Source organism: Trichosurus vulpecula, chromosome 1 (assembly GCF_011100635.1).
Source record: "Trichosurus vulpecula isolate mTriVul1 chromosome 1, mTriVul1.pri, whole genome shotgun sequence".
Classification (NCBI taxonomy): Eukaryota; Metazoa; Chordata; class Mammalia; order Diprotodontia; family Phalangeridae; genus Trichosurus; species Trichosurus vulpecula.
Window position 1 is genome coordinate 46,183,546 of NC_050573.1, and position 10,301 is coordinate 46,193,846.

The window sequence follows — 10,301 nt, forward strand, 5'->3', positions numbered from 1 at the left end:
CTGGCAGGAGAAGAGTAAAGAGGTATAATATATTTAGAATGTCATAGAGGTGGTGCATATGTGCTTGTGTGTGTGTGTGTGTGTGTGTGTGTATGTGTGTGTGTGTATGTGTGTGTGTATGTGTGTGTGTGTGTATGTGTGTGTGTGTGTTACTTTCCAATGACTGAGCTTTGCCAAACACAGCAAAAGGAAGCAATGCCTGCCTACCACAAACTTGCTTGATGGGAAAGGGGAAACAAAAAACAGTGGGTTCAGACCATTAGAAATGTCCTCCAGGGTCAGATACAGCTTTTTTTCCAATCTAAGATTCTGACCCAGTTGAGGGCATCAGGGGAAAGTCTGAGATAATCTACTGACTCAAAGCTCTCCCAAAAGACCAGCTTTCCTTAACAGATAACTGGATTTGTTACTCATAAATTTATCTAATCTCTTTAATTTGTCTTTTTTTGGGGGTGGTGGTGGTGTGGGGTGAGTACTGAATTTCTAAACTGAATTCTAGCCTTGCTCACTGCCTTCTGGACATTTCCACCTGGATGTCCCATACATATACCGAATTCAACACGTCCAAAACAGAACTCACTGCAACCTCCTCCAGTAAGCATAAGCTCCTTATGGGCAGGGTCTGTTTCATTCGTTGTCTTTATATGCCCAAATCCTAGCACAGTGCTGGCACATAGTACGAACTATCTATTTAAATGCTCATTTATTGGTTATCTTTCTCCTGAAATTCCTAACTTCATAATTTGTGTTTTCCAAATGGAACGACAAGTTTTGGGGATAAAAATCCTGATAAAAATTGTTGGGAAAACTGAAGAGCAGTCTGGCAGAAACTAGGCATAGACCAATATCTTTCCTGCTCCCTTGTTTCTTTCAAGTCACCCATATCTGCAACTTTAGAGACATTCTCATCTCTTCGGTCTCACTCAATATGCATCCATTCCCAAGTCTTCTTGATTCTATTCCACCAATGATTTGCATAATTTCTTCCTTCTGCCCATTCACACAATCAGCGCCCTAATTTATGGCCTCATCAACCCTCACTAGAATTGCTGCAATAGCTTCCTATTTAGTCTCCTCATATCCAGCCTCTTCCTTGTCCTTTCTCTGCACAGCTGTCACTCCCTGCTTAAGGAGTTTCAGTGACTCCCTGTCATCTCTGCTGTGTGCAAAGTTTTGGCATCAGCGTTAGAGTCCCAAAGCCAAAAGCAAAACAGTTCCTCTCCTCAAGAAACTGACATTCTAGAAGGGGAAGGGGAAAAAACATGGAAACAGAGAAGTAAGTGGGATCAAATACTAATTCCTCTTTTTGGCACTGAAAGTCTTCCATATTCTGACTCCAGCCTATCTCTTCTGGCTAAGAGATAGCCACCCTATACTCCATGTTCATATATACACACACACACACACACACACACACACACATATAGATACACACATACATACATATGTGCATATGTATATACGTGTATGTGTGTATATATACATATACATACACATATGTGTGTATGTATATTCCAGCTATAGAGGCCAATTTGCTGTTCCCCATAATCCCACCTTCATGCCTTTGCACAGGATGTCCTGACTGCCTGGAATGCTCTCCTTCCTCAAACTGGTAACTTAGAATGCCTGGGTCTCAGTTTCCCCATCTACAAAATGACCTGGAGAAGGAAATGGTTGCTAAGAAAACCCCAAATGGAATCCCAAAGAGTTGGGCATGACTGAAAAATGACTGGACACGATGAAATAACAGATCCAGAGGGAGAAAACAAAATCACATGTATTTATGTGTCCATGTTGATCCTCCCTAGTTTGCTAGAATGTAAGCTTCTTGAGGGCAGGGTGTATTTAATTTTGGTCTTTGAATCTCCAGTCCTAAGTAAGAAGCCTACAACACAGGAGGTACTTAAATGCTTGATGAACCGAATGAACTTTTCTGCCTCCATCTTGGTAGGAATGTAATAATTGAAACTCCTTCGTTTTAGTTGCCCTGCAATGGTATTATAGAATGACAGTATGTCAGAACTGAGTGGGACTGACTTTAGACTGAGTGAGGAACATCCTCAAAACAGGGCTTGTAGACTTAAAAAGACTGGGGTCTGTGGACTTAAAAGTTTTTTTGGTAACTATATTTTAATATAATTGGTTTCTTTTATAATCCTATGTATTTTATGCACTTAAGAACATGATTCTGAGAAGGGGTCCATAGGCTTTACAAGCCTGCCAAAGGGTTCCAAGATGGTTAAGAATTCCAGCCTTAGAATACAGAAAATATACAAGGTACCCAGAAGTCTTTTGCAGTCAGCCTCACAAGTATGAGTATACATTTGTCTTTTCTAACTCTCTCAAGGTTGTTAACTTTGTCTCTTTGACTAGTGACTCTCAGGTTTCCTCAAGAGCAGGGACAAGATTCTATGCTTCTTTGTATGACCCTTCCTTCCCGCCACTACCTCTTTGATGACTCAGTGGCAGCAATCCTGGGTCCTTGAAGGCTATGTCAGCTAAGAACAAACTTGGTCTGCTGCTATCATGGTGGGCACACTTTGATTATGGCCCTGGAAAACAAAATTGCTACTGGTTTCTGAGGATACCCCTAAGTATGGAGGGGCTTATCACAAATGGATGGGTCATCTGGGGATGAATTCTGTGGTCAGGATCACTCATGAAACAAAGAAAAAACACAGTAAGCCCCAAAGTGGTTTTGCATTGAATAGGTTTAAATAAATGCATATTGAATAAATAACTAATTAGTGAGAAAGTTAGGGGTGTAGTGGATAGAGCATTGGACCTGGATTCAGGAAATTCTGAATTTGAATCCAGCCTCAGACACTTACTAGTTGTGTGACCCTGGTCAAGTCATTTACTCTCTTTGAGCCTGGCTTTCCTCATTTATAAAATAGGCTATAGGGGCGGAGCCAAGATGGCAGCTGGCAGCAGGGAATAGTGTGAGCTCTGTACCGAGTCCCTCTAAAACCTTATAAAAAATGGCTCTGAACCAATTCTAGAACGGCAGAACCCACAAAACAGCAGAGGGAAGCAGGGCTCCAGCCCAGGACAGCCTGGATGGTCTCTGGGTGAGGTCTATCCCACACGGAGCTGGGAGCTGGGAACGGAGTGGAGCAGAGCCCAGCCTGAGCAGCATGGGCCATCCAGACCAGAAGCCGGGCGGAGGGGGCCCTAGCGCCCTGAATCAGTGAGCTGCGGCAATTACGAGACTTCTCAACCCACAAACACCAAAGACTGCTGAGAAGGTTAGTGGGAAAAGCTGCGGGAGTGGAAGGAGTTCGCGGTTCGGCTTCCAGCCCCGGGGGCAGCGGAGGTGGGGCAGCTAGAGCTGTTGCTGCTTCTGGCTCCAGGCCCACCTGGTGGGAGGAATTAAGTGGCGGATCAGAGCAGGGGTGCACAGCCTGCCAAGGATCCAAGCCCAGTTCGGGTTGGGGGCTCTTGGGGAAGGAGCAGTGCTGGTGTGGCAGAGCTGGCACCTCCCCCCCAAACGTGGAACATTGAACTCTGTAGTCTACAAGCAGTCATACCCCACTGAAAAACTCAAAGGTCAAGTTAGTTGGTTGGGAATATGGCCAGGCAGTGAAAACGCACCCAGATTCAGTCTCAGACTTTGCATTCTTTCTTTGCTGACAAAGAAGACCAAAACGTACAGACAGAAGAAAATAATAAAGTCAAAGAGCCTACAACAGAAACCTCCAAGAAAAACATGAACTGGTCCCAGGCCATGGAAGAGCTCAAAAAGGATTTGGAAAAGCAAGTTAGAGAAGTAGAGGAAAAATTGGGAAGAGAAATGAGAAGGATGAGAGAAAACCATGAAAAACAAGCCAATGACTTGCTAAAGGAGACCCCAAAAGATACGGAAAAATACACTGAAGAAAACAACACCCTAAAAAATAGACTAGCTCAAATGGCAAAAGAGCTCCAAGAAGCCAATGAGGAGAAGAATGCCTTGAAAGGCAGAATTGCCAAATGGAAAAGGAGGTCCAAAAGACCACTGAAGAAAATACTACTTTAAAAATTAGATTGGAGCAAGTGGAAGCTAGTGACTTTATGAGAAATCAAGATATTGTAAAACAGAACCAAAGGAATGAAAAAATGGAAGACAATGTGAAATATCTCATTGGAAAAACCACTGACCTGGAAAACAGATCCAGGAGAGATAATTTAAAAATTATTGGACTACCTGAAAGCCATGATCAAAAAAAGAGCCTAGATATCATCTTTCAAGAAATTATCAAGGAGAACTGCCCTGATATTCTAGAGCCACAGGGCAAAATAGAAATTGAAAGAATTCATCGATCGCCTCCTCAAATAGATCCCAAAAAGAAATCTCCTAGGAATATTGTTGCCAAATCCCAGAATTCCCAGATCAAGGAGAAAATACTGCAAGCAGCCAGAAAGAAACAATTTGAGTATTGTGGAAACCCAATCAGAATAATCCAAGATCTGGCAGCCTCTACATTAAGAGATCAAAGGGCTTGGAATACGATATTCCGGGAGGTCAATGGAGCTAGGATTAAAACCTAGAATCACCTACCTAGCAAAACTGAGTATCATGCTCCAAGGCAAAATATGGATTTTCAATAAAATAGACGACTTTCAAGCTTTCTCAGTGAAAAGACCAGAACTGAATAGAAAATTTGACTTTCAAACACAAGAATCAAGAGAAGCATAAAAAGGTAATCAAGAAAAAAGAACAAGAAAAAGAAATTGCAAGGAACATACTAAAGGTGAACTGTTTTGTTGACATTCCTACATGGAAAGATAATGAGTATGATTCATGAGACCTCGGTATTAGGGGAGCAGAAAGGAATATGCATACATATATGTTTATGTATATATATGGATGAATGTGTATGTATGTATATATCTATGTGTGTGTGTGTGTGTGTATATATATATACATATATATATACATATATATATATATACATATATATATATATATATATATAGAGAGAGAGAGAGAGAGAGAGAGAGAAGACACAGGGTGAGTTGAAGCTGAAGGGAAGATATCTAAAAGAAATAAAATCAAATTAAGGGATGAGAGAGGAACATACTGAGAGAGGGAGATAAGGAGAGATAGAATGGGGTGGATTATCTCGCTTAAAGGAGGCAAGAGCAAGCAGTTCTGTGGGAGGAGGGGAGAGGGCAGGTGAGAGGGGAATGAGTGAACATTGCTCTCATCAGATTTGGCCTAAGGAGGGAATACCATACATACCCAATGGGGAATCTTACCCCACAGGAAAGAAGAGGGAAGAAGATAAAAATAAATGGGGGGGATGATGGAGGGGAGGGCTGATGGAGGTGGAGGTAGTCAAAAACAAACACTTTCGAAAGGGGACAGGGTCAAGGGAGAAAATTCAATAAAGGGTGATGGGTTGGGAAGGAGCAAAATATAGTTAGTCTTTTACAACATGAGTATTGTGGAAGAGTTATACATAATGATACACATGTGGCCTAGGTTGAATTGCTTGACTTCTTAGGGAGGGTGAGTGGGAAGGGAAGAGGGGAGAGAATTTGGAACTCAAAGTTTTAAAAACAGATGTTCAAAAACAAACAAAAATGATTTTGCATGCAACTAGAAAATAAGATACACAGGCAACGGGGTGTAGAAATTTATCTTGCCCTACAAGAAAGGAAGGGAAAAGGGGATGGGAGGGGAGTGGGATGACAGAGGGCAGTGCTGACTGGGGAACAGGGCAACCAGAATATATGCTATCTTGGAGTGGGTGGGAGCGTAGAAATGGGGAAAAAATTTGTAATTCAAACTCTTGTGAAAATCAATGCTGAAAACTAAATATGTTAAATAAATTGAAAAAAAAATAAAAATAAAAATAAATGGGCTATAATAGTAGCACTTTCCTTCTTGAGTGCACATAAAAAGAGACAATAGATGTAGAATGCTTTAAAGCACTATAGAAATGTTAGATATTATTATTTTTTTAGATATTATTTTTAATGGTGACACTCCCTTCCCTAATCTTTCCCTGATACTATCAGAGAAAAATTCTTAGCTGGAACCTTTTTTGTTGCCTTAGAGCCAGCTGGTCAAAAGCTCTCCTCAAGGACTACCTTGAGGACTCCCAAGTGAGGATTTTACTTGGGAAACCATCCATTTTGTCTTCCCATCTTTTCTCCACTTAGTGGCCTGCACAGAATCTCATTACCTCTTACCTGCACTGATATAACAGTCTTTTAACTGACCATCCTTGTTTCCAGCTTCTCCATTCTTGAGTTCTTTTTCTCTACACCTCCCCAGATAATGTTCCTAAACCACAATTTTCATTTTGACTGTGACACTCCCATGCTCAAAAACCATTAGCAGCTCTCTCTCATCAATTAAAAATACAACAACCCAGGAACTGAAATACTACCCTAGGAAGGGGAATTCACAGAAGAATGTGAACAATAGTCTTGAAAAGTGTTGCTTCAGAATTTCTGGGTGTATTTGGCCAACCGATCTTCCGCTAAGAGGCAGCTACAGCTATGTCTCCAGTGGATTAATTATGTTATCCAATTTTGATCCTTTTTGAGTCTTCCTCATATCAAACTTCTCTGCAGATTTTGAATACTCATGCCTTTAAGATGGGAAAAAAGCAAATAACCATCTTCCCTCTTCCCCCTTTACTTATCCAAAGAAGCTAGCTTCCCTTGAAGCAGCTGCTGGCAATTCCTGGGATATTGAGGCTTGTGCAAGTGTTCCATAGTCAACAAGTGATTAGTCACTTCTTTAAGTCCCTCTTTAATAAAGCTTCTATGTTACCCTAGCTGGTTATGTGGAGTGAGTTTTAATCACCCAGGTGTATAGCATGTGAATAATTCTCCTAGTAGAGGAATTGTGTGTTTTTCATCCCTATTAAATGCATTTATTTGAATGTTATGAACATTTAATTTGCATTAAGCTGGGTGTCTATCAACTCTGGGATCATGCAGAAGAGATGAAAGATGGCAGACAATGGGTAAAGAGCTTCTGATTATTTATAATTCACGGTAATTGCAACGTTAGTTCATAAAGTGCATTGTGTGCTCAAAAATTGAAATTGACTTTGATATCTTCTGAGAGTCTTAATGCATTTTTAATTTACGCAGCACAGCCTTTTTTATTTTCATTTCCCCCCCACTGAGGCCATTACTAAAGGTGATGTTTTTGTAAGAGAGAAGAGAAGGTTTCTGATGTCTTACAACAATATGGTACTGTTTCTCAAAGTTCAGCAGTGAAGTGGGGAAGAAAAGGCAGAAGAATGGCATTTTCTGAGGAAATATTGACAGCTTAAATGATAGTCTGGACATAAGAGTGCCCTGCCCCTGTGATTTATAGGCAGACAGTAAAATCTCCTGTCTAGCCATGGGCTATGGTGATCAGTCGTCATCCATCTTGGCTGTAAGTACAGTGGAAAGAAGTGGAGACTAACCATGGACTTGAAATGTGGCTCCAAAGGACCCCCAGACAGTCACGGGCATTGTTTTCCTCCTGGGGAAGCTCAACTTAAGACATGACAAAGACTAAAAAACGAACTTCAATAAAACATTTTAAAATGTCCAGAAGAAAATGAAAATAAATTCAGAAGGGGCACAATAATTTTGTTACTACCTTGTTAATTTGAATGTATACTCTCAAAAACCAACTGTATACAATAGAACTCTAGTTGACACACAAACCTCTTAGTTCACCTTTTGAATAGATTGAAATGTTTGTTGATGATTATTAAGCCTATAATAAAGAAAATTTTGAAAGAGAAAAGTAGGACTGAAATTGGCTTGGTGCAGTTATCACAATTGCTTAGCTTGTTTTCTTTCTGACCTGCCCAGTAGACTGTAAGCTTCATGAGGGTAGTTCTCACAGCTTTCTAAATGTTTTGTTCCATCATAGGCAAAATTTGTGGAAAGTAACAAAAACTAGCTAAAAGACTGGTGCAGTAGAAAGAGAGCCAACCTGGGAGCCAGGAGGATCTGAGTTCAAGTCTTCCCTGTACCAATAGTAGGTGGTGAGTTCAAGTCTTCCCTGTACCAATACTGGGTGGTATACCTGATTGAATCACTTGATCTTCTCCTAGTACCCTAAGGGACTCTCTAAGACCTTAATCTAGTATCCAATGAATTTAAAAATAAACGTTCAAATCCTGTGCTGTTGTTCAGTCGATTCAGTAGTGTCTGACCCCATTTGGGTTTTTCTTAGCAAAGACAATGGAGTGGTGTGTCATTTTCTTCTCCAGATAATTTTACAGATGAGGAAACTGAGGCAAACAGGGCTAAGTGACTTGCCCAGGGTCATACAGCAAGTAAGTGTCTGAGGCCGCGTTTGAACTCATGAGCGTGAGTCTTCCTGACTGTAGGCCGGGTACTCTATGTACTGTGGCACCAACTAGCTACCCTTTCATCCAAATACTTGGCACCAGGTAGACCCATCATCACAAGACAGAAAGGCAGGTTGTGCACAAATACACAATGAATGATAAAATGTGTATTAAGCACTTCCTCTGGTAGTAGTACAATGGCTATATAAATACAAAGTAGATAGATAGAAAGATAGAGAGAGACGTAGATAATGTGCAGAGCTGTTGTACTGCTCTGATTCTGAGCAGAATGTAAGCTCCTTGAGGGTAGGGACTTTTTGAAGAGGAGAGGAGAGAAGAGGAGAGGAGAGGGGAGGGGAGGGGAAGGGAAGGGAGGGGAGGGAGGGGAAGGGAGGGGAAGGGAAGGGAGGGGAAGGGAGGGTAAGGGAAGGGAGGGGAGGGGAAGGGAGGGGAGGGGAAAGGACAGGACAGGAGGGGAGGGGAGGGGAGGGCAAGGGAAGGGAGGGGAAGGGAGGGTAAGGGAAGGGAGGGGAGGGGAAGGGAGGGGAGGGGAAAGGACAGGACAGGAGGGGAGGGGAGGGGAGGGCAAGGGAAAGGAGAGGAGGGGAGAGGAGAGGGAGAAAACAAAGAACTGAGTTAGGAGAAATCAGGAAAGATCTCATGCAGGAAGTGGCCTCCAAGATAGGAGGGACAACTCATGCAAAGGGGCACGAAGGCCGCACTTGGGGACCAGCTGGTTTGGCTCAGATCGATAGCCTTATCCACCCTCCAACAAGACTTTATTAAGCACCTCTCCTGTGCCAGGCACTGCTAGATGCAGAGATGTTCTGAAGGTTCCTAGGAAATGAGGCACACTTGCCCCTGACATGTTGAACCATCCTGGTGGGACATCTGTGCTCGGGGATTTTTCCACATCAACACGAAGCTCCAAACTCCTCCACTTTGGTGAGAGAGGAAACTTCTGCAAATGGTTCTTGGCAGCAGGATGTAACTTGGGAAGATTCATGAAGCAAGTCAGAGCATGAGCTTCCATTTAACCTTGTTTTAAAGCAAAAGAGATAACAGTTTCATTGCAGAATATTTACAACACCCATGAAGCAGGGCAAAGGTGATCAATGCACGAGGGCAATTTTATTTAAACCATCTTGATATTCTTGGCTCTGTGGCTCAGAATTGAATGAAAATAATTTAAAACTGGGCCTCCCTGTGAGAAGAGTGATCAGGCAGCCACCATAGTGCACCGATTTAATATTGGTGTCTTAGAACAAAGCACTGAATCATATCTGCCACCCCCATCTCTCTCTCCATCTACTCTTTGTTTCAAAACTCAAGGTCTTGTACGTCTTCCATCCCTGGCCCTACATTGGGAGGCTGCCTACCTCTGTCTGGTGACTAAATATAGAACATAGATCCTTAGGATGTCTGAGTGTAAAGAGAACTCATAGACCAAACTCTGTATGCTACAAATGAGAAAAGTGATGATTCACTTAAAGTTGTACAGCAAGTGAGAGAAACTGAACTAGAACGCAAATCCTTTGAGCCGCTAATCCAGTGACTTTTTACCATGTCACATTAGTAGGTAGTCTCTATAGAATTGGGAGAATAGGATTCAGAGCTGGGAGGGATATAAGAGGACACCAAATCTGAGCCCCTCATTTTATAAATGAGGAAATTGAGGACCAAGGAAGGGAAGGAACTTGTTTCAACACTACACATTCTCTGAACAAATCAGAGGATTCTAGACTTAGAGCTGAAAAGATCTTAGATGCCTTAGATCTAGACCAACCCCATCACTGTGCAGATGAGTCAATTGAGGAGGGAGGAGAGGTAGAAGGATCTTTCCCAAGGCCATATGTTCTCTTAGCAAGTCATAGGATCATCAATCTAGAGCTGAACAGGACATTGGAGACCACCAAGTTCAAACATCTCATTTTACAGATGAGGAAACTGAGGCTGAGCGACGGAAAGGAACTTATCCATCATACATTCTTTTAGGAATTG